Genomic DNA, 17,434 nt, shown 5'->3' with positions numbered 1-17,434 from the left:
CCCCCCCCCCCCCCCCCCCCCCGTTTCAGGGCTAGGAACAGCGTGGGAAGCTGGTGGAATCTGAGCTCCCCGCCCTCTCTGATCCCTAGGGCACCACCTGCTTGGCATTCTTCCCGAGTGAGTGGGGCAGCAGCCTCATCCTTTGATTTCTGACCCTTGTCACCCAAGGACGAGAAGTCGGAAGGGATGGGTTTGTTAATGCAATAACATCGGGCAACTACGTGAGGAATGAAATCAGGGGGGCACTTCCAAGGAGACCCACGTCCACGGTGTGTCCTTGGCACAAGAGGCCCGGGGTGAGAGGGGAGACCAGCTGGCCAGCTGACGGCTCTCACAGCCCAGGCTGGTGATCTGTAGAGAGTGCCTCACGGTGGAAATTTTCCCCCAGTAAGATCTGCCCCAAGCTCTCTGCAATGTGCGCATTGGTGGGAGGAGGCTAGAGCCCTCCCATCAGGGCCAGCTTCACGCGCATGTGACCAGTACAGTTTCGTCCTCGCCCTGCCCTGCCCTCCGGAAGGAGCCCCATGCTTGGGGCTTCATGCTCTGTGTCCACTGTCTTAAAGTCTTCATTTTATCTCTGAATTTGTGCCACCTAAGTGAAGTGAGTGGGACGATGGTGCATGTGCTGGGGGCTTGGAGTCCTGCTCCTGCCCCCCTACCCCAGGGAACTCTGCCACCCTCCACCCTTGGCAGGGGCCTGGGTGCAGTCACGGCGGCAGGTGTGCCACCCACTAACTGTGAGGGTCTGTACTCACCCCGTGAGTGTCCCTGTGCCCAAGAAAGCATGGCATTCAATTGCTAAGAAAAGCCACCATGACAAGTAGAAAGTGATGGTGAAAGAAAAAGCTTTTTTCCTGCTTTTAAAACAAGGGGACCTGCATTTTCACTTTGTGCTGGGCTGTACAAATTGCACAGCTGGCCCTACCTGCCGTTTATATGACCTTCTGACCCCCATCCCCTGGCCTAGAGTCCCCAGGGGACCTCCCTAGGCCTCTGCAGAACTAGAAGGTACCATCGGTCTGAGATGGTCACTGGCAGAAAAACATCTCAGAACTCAGCGCCCCCTTCAACCCCTGTCCATGGAGCTTCTTTTTTGAACCCCTACTGCTGGTCACTTATTGTCGTCTCGTGGACCAGGCCCTGTTTCCGGTGCTGGGGATGTGCTGATCAGCGGGACACTGAGCAGTGATGAAACAGGCAGGACTGACGGCAGCAGCGGTGGCACAGCCAGTGGGGGGAGGCTGACCCAGCAGAGCCTCCGGGAAGGCATGGAAGGAATGGCTCCCCACACGGAAGGAGTGGGCTCTGGGAGTCCGCAGGAGCCCCTCATCTGTAAGGTGGAGACATGGGGGCCTCCTTGCAGGGCTATCAGGGGCTGGGGGGCTACCCCATCTGCGCTCTGTGGGTTCGCACTGCGGGGAGAGAGGAAGGCGCATGCAAAGGTCAGGGCCCTGGGCACTAACTCAGGGACAGTTTGCAGACAGCTCCCAAACGAACACAAAACCAGGAGGGAAAAGAATGGCCGAGGGGTAGAAGTGCCACTTCCAGAGCCCCCACCACGTGGCAGGCATGTGGCGTGGAGGTGCACAGTCGCCCCTCCTGGGTTAGAGATTTGTTCCTATGGTTCCTATGCCTGCCCGACGTTTCACAGACGTCGCCTTTCTTTCCGTGATTTAGAAAGTCCAGTTAGTACCAGGTGGCGGCAGCAGGTTTCCGATAGAACTGGTCATGGACTGAGCAGAACACACGATGACTACAAGCTCAGACTGCAGCTGACCTGGTTCTGACCATGGGCCACTCCAGCTGTGCAGTCTGGGGCCGATCTGACCTGCCCTGGGCCTCAGCATCCCCTCTGTCACTTGGGATATTAGAAGTCGCATCCTCTCGGGGTGGCTATGAGGATTAGACAAAATGACATCGGTGAAGGGCACGGCTCGCAGCAAGCGCTCAACAAATGCTGGCCGTTGCTATCGTCAGGAAACTCCAAAACCTCAAATCCAAAACCTGAGCGTCCCATGGCACTTCCCAGGATCGCGTGGGTCTGCTCCCTCCTTTCCAGCATCTGCCCCGACTCTGCTCCAAGTCTCCCCTCTCCCCCCATTGTCATGGCGCATCAGTCCATAAATATTTAAACAACATGTCATCGGATTATTATAACATATGATCTATAGCACTGATGTGCTGCAGTTCTGCGCATTTGGGCTTCGTTTTCAGAATATCGAGACATAAAATATTTATGTATTTAGCCAACCACGAGATCTCACATTCTGTCTCAAAATGCTGGGTGGCGGCGAGATGCGGAGCTGAGACGCAACGTGTGAAGGGGATGCCTTGTTCTCACGTCGGTTCCTGGGGCATCTGGATTGTTTCTGGTTCATTCCAGGGCCTGTGAACGGTGGCTGGCGGGGTTTGCCACAACAAGCAGAGGACCGGGACCAAAAGAAACCATCAAAATGCAGGGAGAGTTCAAACCACAAGGCACTGTGTCATTTTCATTTGGTGTCTCACAGGCCCGCACGTAGTAGGTGCTCAGTAAACGTCCACAGGGAAATGAAGTCACCTGTAGCCCACAGCACCACCGGATGGGCTGGCACCCAGCGGGATTCAGTAATATCTGCTCTTCTGTTTCATTCTATCCCCAGTGTCCAGCACCAGCCCAGGCACCGAGTAGTACCCAGCAAATGTTGCCGGTGAACAGCAATGGAAGGAATAAACGCATGACCAGAGAAATCACTTAATTAGCTAATAAATTAATGAGGGATAATGACTCCCTGTCTGCTGGTCCGGATTACACAGTGTGAGACCTTCCTCCTGAGAAATACAGGCTCTCCAGTAACCCGTAGTGGATAGGCAAAGGGGTTTTTCTGGGTAATTAAATATCTCGATTGCTAACATTAGCACATCACAGTGACCATATGTCCCAGAATTTTCAGCACTGTGCAATTTCAAAGATGCCGCCCCGTAAGCCATTCGAGCATCCAGGAACTTCTTACATACTAGCGACCAAACGGCATCTTCCAAACAGCCTCTCCTGTCCCCAAATGTCACTAAAATGCTTTTACAGACCACAGCCCTTTTGAAAGTTTGGAAATTGTGGTCATCACATACCTAACCGATAGATGGGTGATATCTGAAGGCCTGGGATATCATAAAAGCATATGCAAACAAAAGTTGCTAGCTTGGAGTAAAAGTATTTTCTTTGCATAGTTCCCAAATGCCGTGCTGCCACCATCAAGAGTGGGCAGCTCTCACCCCTGTCCCCAGCCTCTGCACAGACAAAAATCCAGTCCTCGTTTCCTCTTGGGTGAGCTGAGAAGGCTGGCATTTAAATCAAACACAAAAGGCCGCTAAAATTCCTGGGGGAGATGAACAAAGGAAATGCACACACACTGACTCAGGCGCACCAAGCCCACACTTGAGATCCTGGTGTAACTAATTCGACTGGACTCGGCAGGACCCGCCAAACGAATGGGTGGGCTCCCTGTCCCCGGCTCCCTGTCTGTCTGCCATGTGGTCCCCAATGGTCCCGCCATCTGGGCACCCACCCTGGTAGCCCGTCAAGGCCACACCAGCTAGGGATCACTTCCGCTTTCAACCCACAACTCCTCATTTTCTAGGCTGGGTGGATTCTGGGGTCACTTGGGAGAGTTAAACACCTTCTTTTCCCTAAGCAACCCTCAAAAGATACACCCTCTAAAAAAAAAAAAAAAGTACGCTTGATAGAAAATGTAACTTGAAGACATGTACCCACCCCTTCCACCCAAAGCCACTCCTATCCAGGCATCAGGAGCCCCCCTCTGCAGGAAAGGAGCAAAGGAAGGGAGCTTGATAACGCTGGGAGGTACAAGCCCTTCTATAAGCCTAGGCTCCTCCCTTAGAATAATTTGAGTCTGTCTCTAAGAAACCTTCTCTGGACAGAGAAAGGGCAGGTGGGCGCAACTCAGCCCTTCACTGCCCACTGGGAGAAGCAATGTTTGCTAACAGATTCAGTAAGTTCACACAGACATTCTTCAAGGATCCTGCCCCTTGCCCACTTGAAACTTTCCGTTCATTCAGTAAATATTAACTGAGCACCTACTATGTGCCAGGCACCGTGCTCGGCACTGAGGACCCAGCGGTGGTCCGCAGACAAGTCTTATCCTCACGGAGCTTACGTTCTAGTCCGGGAGGGAGATAACAAACATACGGAATCAGGAAGAGGTAAGGGTCCTGAAGAAAAGTAAGGCCAAGGCAGGGAATGGGGAGTGAACGAGTGAGGGACTAATTTCAATAGGATGGCGATAACAGGGCCTCTTTGGAGAAGTGACTTTTGTGGTGTCCTGAATGAAGGCTGGGGGCAAGTCATGGGAACAGTTGGGGGGGGGGATTTCAGGAAGAGGGGACAGAGGGGAGTATATGCTTGACATGTCTGAGGAAAGGTAAGGAGGTCACATGGCTGGAGCGGAGTAAGCAAGAGAAAGACTATTAAGAAGTGAGGTGCGGAGTAGCAGGAGCCCCTCTGTTCTTGCAAGAAAGACCAAATCTCCCCCAGATCCCTGCAGGCCTGGGCAGCCTCTTCTCCCACCATTTGCTCCTTGGTACATGCTGTTCCTTCCAGCTGCCTGGGAGGCCCTCGCCCAGGCCCTGCGCCTGGGCACCAGCTCACAGCCCATACGACAGGCATTTCCAGACAGCAGCCTCTGCCCTCCTACCCTACAGACCAGACCCCGATGTGGCGGCAATTAATTATGCAGCATACATCCTAGATTCTCTGAGTCTGTTTCTTTGTCCATGAAATGGGCATAATGATACCTGCATCAGGGAACTGCCGGGAGGATGAAGGGAGCTAATCCACGTGAGGGGTTAGAACGGAATGTAATACACGTAAGTGCCTGGTACAAAGAATCCACTGAAGGGGTCAAAAGCTGAGGAAGTGGCAGAAGTTCCCGGCTTCACACTGCTGGGGGGCTGCCCACTGCCCAGGACCCCAGTCTTGCTCCCAGCTCCCCATCCCGCAGCCCCACCCACCCACTCACCCGGTGGTCCACTGGCCTTTCACCCCAGCCCTCTCTGACCTCCCGGCCTCCCAACGCCCAGCGTGCTGGGCAAACGTCGTGCTTCCCTCAAGGCCTGCTCAGAGGCCCCTCCCTCCTGGAAAGCTCTCCTGCTCCCCAGGGGAGTAAGTCCCAGGAGACGTCTACTGGAAGCACCCACAGGGGTTTGTGACACAACTCCTGTCCTCACCAAGTGGTGAGAGGCTGTGGGGTGGGGCCCTGAGAGGGTCTCTGGGCCAGCTCCCAGAATAACACCTGACCCACAAGGCTGGGAGGTATTTCTCCAACGAATGAGTGAACGGCTGGCCGCATACCGGCCAGCGCGGGCGTATCTGGTTAACCAAACAGAGTCCACTCCACCCACACAACTGTGAACGGGTCTGTGTTTCTGCATCGGACTGTGCACGTAGCCCAGGCCCGCGCTCCGTGACCAGAGACTTGGCCTGACAGGTGGGAGAGGGTCCTGACCAGCAAGGACCTTGGAAGCTGGTCACAGCCTCCCCAGGCCTCAGTCTCCCCATCTGTAAAGTGAGAGGCTTTCCTGCCTATATTTTTAAGCATCAGAACTTTGTAAAAATTTTTTCCTCATGACGTAAAATTAACCATTTTAGTGTGAGCCATTCGGTGGCGTTTAGCACATTCACAAAATTTTCATCACCTGAAGGGAAACCCCGTACCCATGAAACGGTTGCCCCTCATGCCTCCCTCAGCCCCTGGTAACCACCAGGCTGTTTTCTGCCTCCACAGACTTACAGATGATGGATATTTCATATCAGAACCTTTTCTTAAAATGACTCCCGTGCAAACCCTCCGTCTGTAAAACACGTAACAGGCTTAGTGCTGTGGGAAGACGGGGTTAGGTCCGCCCTGTCCCCAGCTAGCGTCCCTCACTCTTGGTGACCTTCCAGGGAAGGCTTTCATCCCAGGCCCCTTCCTTTTGACAATTCTAGTCCTAAAGGTGGGTTTCTAAGGCAAATCACGCCCCCCCAAACAGTGTCCAAGAATCAAGGGCCTCGAGCCTGGTGCTACTGGCCCGTTTTCCAGGTGAGGGAGTAGAGGGGCTGGATTCCAAGGGGGCTCCAGCGCCCGCTGATGCTCCCCTCTCACCACACACACCACGGTGGGGTCTCAGGCGTGAGGAGCTGGGCAAATGCCCACAGAAGCTGCCTCAGGAAGGGCGGCCACTTCCGTGGGACCTCGCCTCTCCCTCAGGGACAACAAGCCAGCCTGACAGAACCCCACCGGCTTAGGAGGGAGCGCCGACTGGGCAGGGACGCCCCCCGGCCTCGCTGGGCCGACCCTCCAGGAGGACTCTGCCTGCCTGCTTCTCCCCGAGAACTACCTGCCCCCAGGCCCGGGTCTGTGACAGCCGCTTCTGTCAGCACAGACCTCGGATGGGGCCGAGGCTGTGTAAATAATTAACAAAACATCTGCCTCGCTTAGTAACACACTGTGGCTGACACCGCTCTCGGGGCCTCCCGAGACCCTCCAGCTCCAAGAGGACGCGTCCGAACCTTAGAAGGCTCCCTTTCCGAGCCGCGGGGGGCGCGGGTGGAGTGGAGCACAAAACACTGATTTCTAAATGGTTTCCTGAGCCGCCCAGGGCACCCTGACTTACATCCCGTCTTGTTCTACCAAAAGGCCGTGTCTCTTCCCAGAGCTGTTTTGAGGGTCCCGGTCCCAGGACTGAGCTGTAGTGGCACCTGGAAGAGATCCTAACACTGCTTTCAGCCCGATTTAGGGCCTCAATATGCTGGGGCGCCGAAAATGCTCTCGGCAGGGGAACGACCTTTCCGGCCCGGTAACCCTGGGCAGGTCCTTAATAATCACAGTTTCTTCACCTCCCATAAAATCCCAGGCAGTGAGCACCAAGCACTTCCGGGGGGCTACCCATGTGCGGAGGGTTTTATACCCATTATTTCCTGTAGTTCTTCCCTCAAACATTTGAGGTCACAATATTGTCTGTTTTCCAGATGGGGAAACTGAGGCTCGGAGAGGTGAATGACTTGCTCTGAGACGCCCACCTCACTCCATCTGGTGCCAAAGCTCAAGTTCTTAATGTGATTGTGGGTTAGCGCCTTCCTCTCCGCGGGCCTCAGTTTCCATTCTGTAAACTGGGCGTGTGGCTCTTCTCTGGATGGTGAGCCTACTGGATTTCTCAGGGGCAGCGTGGACTCATCAGAGCTGAAGGTCATTTGCAGGGTAACCTGCTGCAGATCTCCTCCTGACAACTCCCCAGTTTCAAAGACTTTGGGGACAACAAGGAACGAGAGAGGGCCGGCCTTGGGAAGAGGGGTCGTGGACAAATTCCAACTCAGCCACTCACCTGCAGGGAGGGACTCACCCCATTTCCTCAACTACAACTTGGGGACTTTGGGGAGTTCTCTTCTAAGGCGCCAGCTCTGTTAGCCAAGGTCAAGCACTGCCCTCCCCCAGCCTAATTTTGAAGTGTGAGGCTTAAACAACTCAAGGAAATGCAGCATGGCAGGCTCTCAATGGCAGCTTCCCTCCCCCTTCCCTCGCAGAAATTCCTTCACACTCTATGGAATTCCTACATAAAGCCCCTTTTTCTTTTCTATGAGGTCACCATCACGCAGATGTCGAAGAGAAAGAAAGAAAGGCTCCATGTGGATCAAGGCCCTTGGAACTGAATGCATTTTAGATCCTGGCTGCGTCACCTTTCAATTCTGCAGGCCCCTCACTCGCCTGCCCCCAGAGCCCAGCCAAAGTGCTGGTTGGGTTTGGGGTGCGGCGATCCTGCTGGTGGATGCCAAGAGGCCTGGCCAGAACACTGGGCCTTTGCCACCAGACCACCCGAGCAGTCGTCTGTGGAAAAATCCAGAATTGGAGACAACACAGCAGAGGCTGTGTATGTGGGTCTGTTTCCACACAAGCAAGTCTGTTAGAGGGACAGATGTCAAAATGCTAGATCACACTCCACGGTCAAGTTCCCAAATTGAACGTCACAGGAAATTACACCACCAATTGATTTGCCCCAATGTCCACTCCTGTCTGGAAGCTGAGTCTGAGAAGGCTGTTGCTTTAGTTCAGTTTGGGGCCAAAGGAAGGGGCTGTGAGTATGTCACCCAGCTCAGACAGGAATGGGTGAAGCCACTGACTGACCTGATTTTTTCTTTTTAAAATAAAACATTTTTGGGGCACCTGGCTGGCTCAGTCGGTGGGGCACCTGACTCTTGATCTTGGGGTCATGAGTTCAAGCCCCACAGTGGGCACTGAGGTCACTTAAAATAAAGACATAAATAAAAGGCTAAAAAAATAAGTAAATAAAAAATAAAACGTTTTCCCGGAAGGCCATCTTGTCACTACCCGAGAGTCAGACATAAGATGGCCAATACCAAAAACTCCACCGAGGATCTTCAGCCAATCCTGGTCATCTACCACCCACCCGTTTTGAAGCAATGTCACAGACACCCAGTGGGAGACCACTCCGGATGACCTTCCCACAAATACTCCAGGAGCACCCTTGCTCCCCAAAGCTGCACGTTCCGGTCGCCAGCATTCTGGCAACCATCCGAAGTCATAGCCAAGGAAAGGTCCACGGGTTATGTGCCCACCGCTTCCTAAGAATGACATCAGCAAAAAATAAATAAATAAATAAATAAAGATAAAAATGTAGAAACAAGGACTATTTTTACCTCCCCAAATCACAGGCCAGACGGGAGAGAAATCCATTGATGCCAGAAATGTGGCTGAGCCTTTACACGAGATCTATTATTTCACACCTTAAATTAACGCATCTCGAAGCAATTTGCAAATGTTCATCAATTTGCAGAGCATACTCGGGAGGGAGAGAAATACCTTTTCCTTCCAACATCAAAGGACCCTTGCAGGGGCGCAGCACACCCCCAAACCACACCGGTCCTCACACACAACATTCCTTTCAAGAACCACGTTGTAGAAACCGTGATAAGAATGGAAATGAACGAGTTAGAGAGACAGGCACGGGGCTGAAACGGCAAGTGACAAGAAGCCTATGTAGAGATGATCCTGTTGTCAGATATTCCGAATGGGGAGTCTGGGCCCTGGAGGTAACTCGCCATCACCAGGGGTCGGAACAGGGGCTCTTCGTGAGGGCATCGCCCCAGAGGGCTTCCTCCTCACACAAGCCTGGAGATGCCAACCCGCATTTAATCTTGGATGACTTACCAGGGTCTTCCACTCTCCCCCCTCTAACTCGCTTGCTTGGTCTGACCCGGGAAGAGGAAGGGGATAGTCTTCTCTTTTTGACAATTGTTTTGACACTTCCCTTCTGAAACCAATCTTTGGCACTTCATGAGGAAAGAAAAAAATGTGAACTGCGAGCCCTTTCTATCTGACCGTCCTGGCCCTGGGCGTGGGTCCTCCACAGCAGAGGGGCAGGAGCGGACAAGGAAGGAGGGCAACCCCTTCAGGAAGGCCTCTGCTGGAAGCCTGCTGAGGAACCCAGCCCCAAAGGACCTGGAATACAGTGATCATGACTTTCCAGGTCCAGTGGGAAGACGGCAGGCTCTGCTCAGACAGGCCTGAGTTGAACCCCAGGGTCAACCGCATAGCAATCCGTAGTCCTTGGTACATGATTTCATCTCTCCGTGTCTCCAGTCTCCTCACCTATAAAATGGGCGCCATGATAGCTCCCGTCTGCGCGTTGCTGAGTGGACTGAGTGAATGCAGGCACTTAAAAGCTTCTGGTACCACGCCTGGCACGTAGTATACTCTCAATAAATGGTGGCCATTAGTTGTGGCGCTACTTTCATAAAATAATGCCTGGCATTTCATTTCTCTGAGCCTCAGTTATGTCATCTGTAAAATGGAGATGACAACCCCCTACCTCGTGGGGTAGATGAAAGGAGCAGATGTGTGTGACAGCACTGAGCACCCTGTCTGTGCACCTTCAGAAGTGTCACACACACACACACACACACACACCCCACTGCAGAGCACAGGCTTGAAGTCAAGCATGCGACAGGATTCTGCCTCAACCTCCTCACAGCAGTCCCAGGACACAGGCTGGACGTCCCTGTCTCTCAGCACAGGAGGTGCTCCCTAAACATGCCTTCCCTTCCCTTTCCCTGCTCCCTCCTTGCTCAGAGCCACTGGAAATGCCACCTGGCAAAGCCAGGAGCTTCGATTCTTGAGACCTGAACAATCTAAATGGCCCAAAGCCCAGACCAACCTGGGCCATTGCTTCAGTCTGAGACTTTTATTTTCTGAAGACAGAAACTACTTTTTAGTCATTTCCGAAGCAGACGGGACGGCAGAGGCTGACAAACCACAGGGACCATTTTAAATCCTGGGCCTTTTCTTCTGGGAAGTTAGGCAAGAACCTTCCCAAATGTTTGCCCGTGGGGCTCTCTGCCAGGGAGTGACTCATCCACAGCTCCCCACAGGCATATTTTATTTGGGGGTGGGGGATGGAGGGAGGGCCTGGCCTTGAGGGGAGAAGGAGAGGCAGCATTTCCAGCAAACCCAGAAGGTGTTTTTTTTTTTTCCTTCATTTTTTTAGGACAAAAAAGAAAAAGAATGTGGATCTTTTTTGTTTCCTTCCAGGTTTTGTTTGCTGAAAGAAGACGTCCAAAGTTCACTCGGTAAGCTGCTGCATCGGGAACTGGCGCTTCCAGCCGGCTCCGCATCCCTTTCAATGAAATTCTTCTTCCATTAACACCACGATTTTTAAATGTGCCTCCAAGATTTGCCTGCGCACGGCATTTTCCCCTCAGAAAGGCAAGTTGAGTTTTGAAAATTCAGGGGGAACGAGGGAGCTCAGTGTTTCTAAAGTTGGCCTTAAAGCAATTAAGACTTTTGACGGCATAGATTGTCAACATTTATAAAGCCCCCCCCAAAAAACCCTCCATCAAAGCTGCAGGACAGACCTTGGAAACCAGTGTCCCAAGCCTGCTGTGATCAATTTGTTACTGTCTTGGGGGCTCATGCTTGGAGCCCAGGCTCAACAAATGAATAAGCCAGATGAATATCTGTCTACTTAGCAGAGCAGGCAGAGAGAGACCCTCAGATACACAGACAAGTGTCCTGGGACCCCTGGCCTTCCCAGGGTCAGCCTCCCCCTTTCCCCCCTGGCCTGGGGGAAAGGTTATAATCTGCCAGGGCCACACAGGGACAGGAACGAAGCCAAGAGACCCAGAGGGGTATTGACGAAGAACTGAACACGAGTCCTGTACTACCAGGCGAAGGCCCACCAGAGCCGCAGCCCAGCCTGAGCATCCTGGAGCCCCTCAAAGGGTCCTGCCAGCGGGCCCCACCAAGGCCTGGCTCGGAGGCCTCCCCCTCTGCCAGGCCCAGCCTGGCTCTGCGGGGCTGACCTCAGCCCTCAGTCACCACACAAGGTCCAGGACCCACCGGGTGCCCACCCCTGGCCTACTTCTCTCCATGGGCTCCCTGGCATCCGGGCCAGGGGCGGACACATCATACAAGATCCCTGGTGGGTGCAAGGGGGACCCTCCGCCACCGTAATAAACACACTCACGCTCCTGGACACAAAACACTCTTTTGCAGGAGTACAAGTACACTTTTGTCCTCGAAGACTCCCAGATACACAGTTTGTCCTGTGAACACTCACCCACGTGCGCACACATAGTCCCTGAACCCGCACAACTCCTAGAGAAAAATGGGATCCCACGTGAAGCGCTTGGCACACTCCCTGGCAAATAGTAAACAATAAATGGATACAATAAACGGATACACGGGAGCCATGCCCGTGTCCCCCGCACTCACTCACCGCAAACCACACAACCCAGACCCTCCGACGTGCACACGCACCGTGTCCGCCACAGCACGCACACACTCGGGCGCAACCCCGCGGGACACACAGACACACGCCGCCCACGCACGCTCGGACGCACGGCCGCCGACACACGGAGACTCGCTGGTTCACTCGCGCCCCGGCCTCCCGCGTACACCCCCGCCCGCGGTCCCCCGCCGAGTCGCAGACGCGCGCGCGGGCACGCGCACCCCCTCGGCCCGGCTGTGGGTGACGGCCCCGCCGCCCGGCCCCCGCCCCTTCCCCGGCCCGGTCCTGCCAGGCCCCGGCCCCAGGCCACTCACCGGCGCGCGGGCGGCTCGGCTGCCGGCGGGAGGAGCGGCGCGCGGCCCGGCGGGCGGCCGGCCGGAGAGGAGGGTCCCACACGAGTCGGCGGCGCCGCGGCCGCACGCCCGTCCGTTCGGTTCCGCCGCCGCCTGCTGAGCCGCCGCGCTCCGCCCCTCCCCACCGCGGGGCCGCGCCGCCCCCTGCGCTCGTGCGCGCTGCCGCCACGCTGGCCTGGGGGGCGCCCGGCGGCTACGGCCTGGGGGGCGCCCGGCGGCTACCGCCTGGCGCCCGCACCCCTCCGCGCGCCGGAGCCCCTCAGACCGCGAGTGATCCGCCCAGCCGAGCCCCCCCCCATTTCAAAGATGGGGAAACTGAGGCCCAAACTCTCACAGAGAGTGTGGCCCAGCAAACTCCCCCATACCCCTTCTCGGGTTCTAGACACTTAGGATTAGGGTCCGAAGTCAGCGAACTCGTGGACCCCTCCCCCGCATCCTTGGGGACCCATCTACTAACATTGCTCCCTTCACGGCCCCGGTCATACTGGCCAATCAGCGCTTATTGTGTGCCTACTGAATGCAGGCACATATTCAGAAGTAGGCTCCAAGGGTATCTCCATATGGTGAAAGTGCTGCTCCCTGCACTCAAAGTGCCAGAATCTCCTCATTTGGAGCTCCCCAAATCCTGTGGACCCCAAGATATTAAGAGTCAATGTGCAGAGGTTTCTGGAAGGCTCTACTAATGAATGCTTAATACTCCCTCTAAGGAAAGAGTCTCCATGGGGCCCCAAAGGCTGCAGCTCAGTTCCCTGCCTCACTTCCTAAGGGAACCCGCACCACCCCCCCCCCCCAAGAAGGGACGCACTTGGCTCACACAGTTCCTGTTTCCACACTGGCTGCTTCTCCTCCACAGGCAGAACTGTGCCGTGTTCCCCCAGGAAGACTGGACCAGGGACTGACACTGACCACCTGCCAGCTGTCCAGCTTGGTCACAGCACTGTGCTGGGCATAGAGAGGTTACCCCAGCACTCCACCTGGCTGTGATCTATAACGATAATGACACCAATTGAATACCCACTGTGTGCCGGACTCACAACCGCACAGCCATTCTCTGAAGGAGGCATTATGCCACTTCCATGCCCATTTTACAGGTGTGACAAATGAGGCTTAGAACAGAAGCTGAGAGAAAAATTCTCTTGCTCGAAGTCACCCAGATGATAAGTGGTTGAGTAGGTAGCTGGACCACAGACTGTCTAATTCCAGTGCCTGTGTGCCTAATCTAGGCAGCCCTACCTCATGAACGCATAGCTCTGGGCTGCTGCTATAAGAGGGGACAGGTGGGGAAGCAGCTGGCCCTGAGGACCCAGCCCAGTCCCAGCCCTTCCACAAACCAACAGGGATAGAATGGGTCATTCCGCACATCTGTTAGCTGTTCAGTTGGGGACCCACTTACAGTCTCACTTCACGTGAACATGCATCGCAATAAATATCAGATAGATTGAAGAGCTAACTATAAGAAATAAGCATTGCAAAAAGCAATAGAAATAAATAGAAGTTCTGGGACAGTGTGTTGCAGTGTTACTAGCAGATCAGGGATATTGACCATATCAATGCAGCAAACATTAGTTTCTTCATTCAATCACCCGACACACATCTGTGAGCACCTTATATGGGTCACGTACTATTCTAGGCACTGGGATATGGTTGTGAACGAAATAGAGCCCTGACTCTCTTGGGGCTTCAATCTGGGGGTGGGGTGTGTGGGGAAGCAATTGCAAATATCTGGCATGGTTGAGGTTAATAAGTTTGATGCAGAAAATAAAACAAGGAAGGGATAGGAGAGCCCAGGGGTGCTTTTTCATAGAGGGTGCTGGAAGAAGGCCTCTCTGATGAGGTGATATTTGAGCAGAGGAGAAGTGATAAGAGGTCTTCTGTATGTAGGACGGGTCCCAGGTTCCAAGAACAATCCTGGTAAGCTGCAGAGCAAGAACTTGAAATTCCCCTTTGAAGGAAATTTTAAGAGCAGTGCCAGACCCCCAGGAAGACAAGCACTGGGACCACTGCAGTTTGCAAAGCCCTACCCCAGCGTCATGGAACCCCTTTAACATGTACTTCTAATATCCTCATTTTCCAGTGAGGAAACTGAGGCTCAGAGAGGTCAAGCAACTTGCCCCAGGTCACACAGTACACCTCTTTGCAATCAGCAGAGATAGGTCGGACTACAGGCAAGCTGACACTAAGGCTGAGTGTTGGGGAATAAAGAAGGCTCGTGGACCCCTCCTTCCTGCCCTCTTGGACTCTAATTCAGGAGCTGGCAGGGTGGACCATTCACTGCTTTCCTGGCCTTTCTCCTCCTCACCCACTTCCTTCCCTCTGGCCTGGTCCCAGCCCCAGGTGATATGCAGGGGGAAATAAGTCAGGTCAAGCTCAGCCCAGAGACCCTGCAAATTCCCTGCACTACCCCCACTACCCAGGCCAGGGTAGGGGGTAGAGGGAAAAGGGTGCAACCTGAGCCCCATTCAACTTTTGTTTTTAACTCAAAGGATTTTTCAGCGAGTCCCCAAATGAGTCACCATGAAGAGGTGCTTCACGAAATGACTCCCAGAATTAGAATCAACATCTCCCTGAGCACGCGGCCTGACACTTCCTCCCACAGTGGCACTTGTGAATCTAGTCTGGGAGAAAGGCTCTCTCTGTTCACCCCCAAGAGTTTCAGGATTAAGCCCGTGTCGTTTCATTATTTCTCTGCATTAGGGGAAGAGAAGCTACTATTGGCGGCACCTTCCCTGCACCCAGCTCTGCATGAGGCATTTCATTCTCCCAGCATCCCTCAAGATGGGGGTCATGTTTCTGTTTTACAGTTGAAGCAGCTGAGGGTCAGAGTAGTCAAGTAGTTTGAACACAGCTAGGATTTGAACCTGGGTTTGCCGTTGTCGTTGTCATCAGTATTGGGGGAGTGAGCAGTGGGGCACGAGAGGAGGCATGAAAGACTAGAATCAGACCAGGCCCTTTGGACAAAACGTCGTCTTGCCTGCTTCCCGATGATGGGTTTTTTTTGTGTGGGGGGATGGTCTCAGTTTTCCCAGGAAGTCTCATTTCTGCTTATTGTCTGGGCGGGTTTGTTATTAACAACATCCCTTTTCAGTCCAAAAGTATCCTGGTCCGGGTGATCAACTTTAGGGTCACCCTGGCTGTGTGCAAAGGTCACTGTATTAGGGTTTCAATTTTTACATTACATTCAATACAAAATGGGGGCCTCTTGTCTGAGAGGCCTTCTCCACGTCCTGATGGCTGTGTATCCAACCGAGCGTTTATGGAGCTTTCCAAGATCAGCAAACCCAGCTGGCTGGGGAAAGAGTCCCACCCCAGCTCTGCCATGTACTCCCTATGTGACCCTGGGCCAGTTCCCCAGCTGGCAAAGTGAGGATCTCAAAGCCCTGTCAACTTTGACCTTCTAGGGTTTCCCATTGCCCAATGAATGCTGGGAAATCAACTAACCATTTCGGTGAGGACCAGGAATGCAGGGAGCCTCCCTCCCCTCCACTCCATCGTATGGTTCACTTTTTTAAACAGCATACCTCATTTTGAGCTATTTTAACTTTTAAAACATTTATTTATTTTTTGAACAGCTGATACGCACAGCTCAAAATTCAAAAGTTGCCAGAAAGATATGTGGGGAAAAGTTTCCTTTCTTCCTTTCCCCTCCAGCTACCTCCTTCTTTTCCCTTGAGGGAACCAAAATTGCCAAACACACTGTTCCCAGTGTTTTCTATGAGGGTAAATATATATATGTGTGTGTGTGTGTGTGTGTGTGTGTGTGTGTGTGTGTATGTGTTTTCTCATTTTTTTGTACAAATGATGGTAACTGGTCCACACACTGCTCTATACCTGGTATTTTCTTCACTGCTTGGCCTCCACCTCCTACCACTTCATTAAGAGCTGCTTCCTTTTTTATGACTGCATAGTATTCTAAAATATTTGCATTTAATCCCCATTAAGTGGCACTTGCTCTGTGTACCAATCTAAACACTGTGGGAAATAACAGAAGTTTCAGCCATGGCTCCGGCTCTCAGGAACTTACAGTCTGGTTGAGAGACAAGCAAAACAGAAAATACTGGAGGTACAAAGAAGAACAATTCCTCTACTGGCCCCCAAGTTCATTTGTGAGGTGTGCCTTTGGGGCTAATTTGTTTCCAGCTCCAGGTATCTTTAGGGGCTGTTGAAGGAACCCAGGCATGGGTTCTTCTGAGACTTGAAAACTCAGCAGTGCAAGTTCAGGCTATCTACTTCTTCCTTCTGGGCCTCAGTTTGCTCACCTGTAAAATACAGGCAGTCGACCTCTGCAGGATTGTGGTAGTCACAGGAGATCGTGTTTCTGAGAAGGCTTGGTGAAGAGTAAAACGCCATGCTTTGGGGCCAGAAGGTCTGGGGAGGCTAAGATGTCGCTGTAAGGAACCATATACTAGGTGCAGGGTATCATGGCTCTTTCTGCCCAGAGAGAAGCATCTTGTAAGCCTTTTGTGCTTTGCTGACCCCTGATAGGAGCGGTTACATAGTTATCTCCTTCCATCTTTGGCAGTGACAGTCACCAACTCTGGGTTTGTCATGGGGGACCCCTCACCCAGAAGAGGCCTCGGAATGTGCAAACAGCGTAAGCTAACCATCTGAAATGAAGGCGCAGAGGGCCATTGGGGATTTTCAGTCCTACTTTCCATTACAGGTGGAACTGGTTCACAGCCAGCCCAGCCAGAGGCAGCGAGGCACGCAGTGATGTTGCCCCACCCCTGCACCTCCCTGGGTTCCCTCCACCACCCTCCGGTACTTGCCGTTTCCACGAACAAATTCAAGCGCCACTGACTCCTGATGAGTGCCAGGCATCCCAGCATCATTAATAACAGTGTCCCCTTTTGGTTCTCCAAAGTGACTTAGATCGGACAATCGATGATAAGGCCACCCCGTTAGTCATGTCAAATGGAAGAGTTATGGTCCGGGTGAAGAAGTCGATCATCGCCTCTGCCGGGGACTGGGTCGGGACCTTGTGTAATCCACGCAGCCGCTCTGTGACGTAGGCACCCCTGTCCCCGATGAGCACGCTTACAGATGAGGAAACGGATGCATGTGGAAGTTAACCAGTTTGTCTAAAACAAAATTTAAGGAACCATCTGATGGGTCCACAGTCTGTGTTCCAGCTCACCGTGCTCAGAACTCAGTCGGCTGGGTCCTAGGCTGGCCATATTGCTCCCCCAGGCAGCCAGGCGTCCACTTGGCTTTGGGGGCCAAGGGAGGGGCCCCAACTGCCCTTCTGAAACTCCTAGAGCATGTGGCTAAGGTGAGCCACCTCTGGGCCTGAGCCCCCCCCCCCC

General features: G+C 53.5%; 1 protein-coding gene across 2 annotated transcripts in view; it reads right to left on the bottom strand.

Moving 5' to 3' along the window:
• Window positions 1–17,025, bottom strand: part of NEK6 (NIMA related kinase 6) — an 87,772-nt gene extending 70,747 nt beyond the window's left edge. Inside the window, exon 1 of one of the 2 annotated variants that reach the window (XM_040631863.1) lies at window positions 16,898–17,025. The gene's annotated coding sequence lies outside the window, so the exon portion shown is untranslated. Of the gene's footprint in view, window positions 1–12,092; window positions 12,112–16,897 lie in introns of those variants that run through there. The other variant, XM_040631865.1, reaches the window with a different exon arrangement.
• Window positions 17,026–17,434: the final 409 nt, after the last annotated feature.

The sequence above is a fragment of the Ursus maritimus genome, unplaced genomic scaffold, assembly GCF_017311325.1.
Source record: "Ursus maritimus isolate PB19 unplaced genomic scaffold, ASM1731132v1 scaffold_17, whole genome shotgun sequence".
In the NCBI taxonomy this organism is placed as follows: Eukaryota; Metazoa; Chordata; class Mammalia; order Carnivora; family Ursidae; genus Ursus; species Ursus maritimus.
The sequence above is the reverse complement of the archived record's forward strand: the minus strand, read 5'-3'. Positions and strand labels throughout refer to the sequence as shown.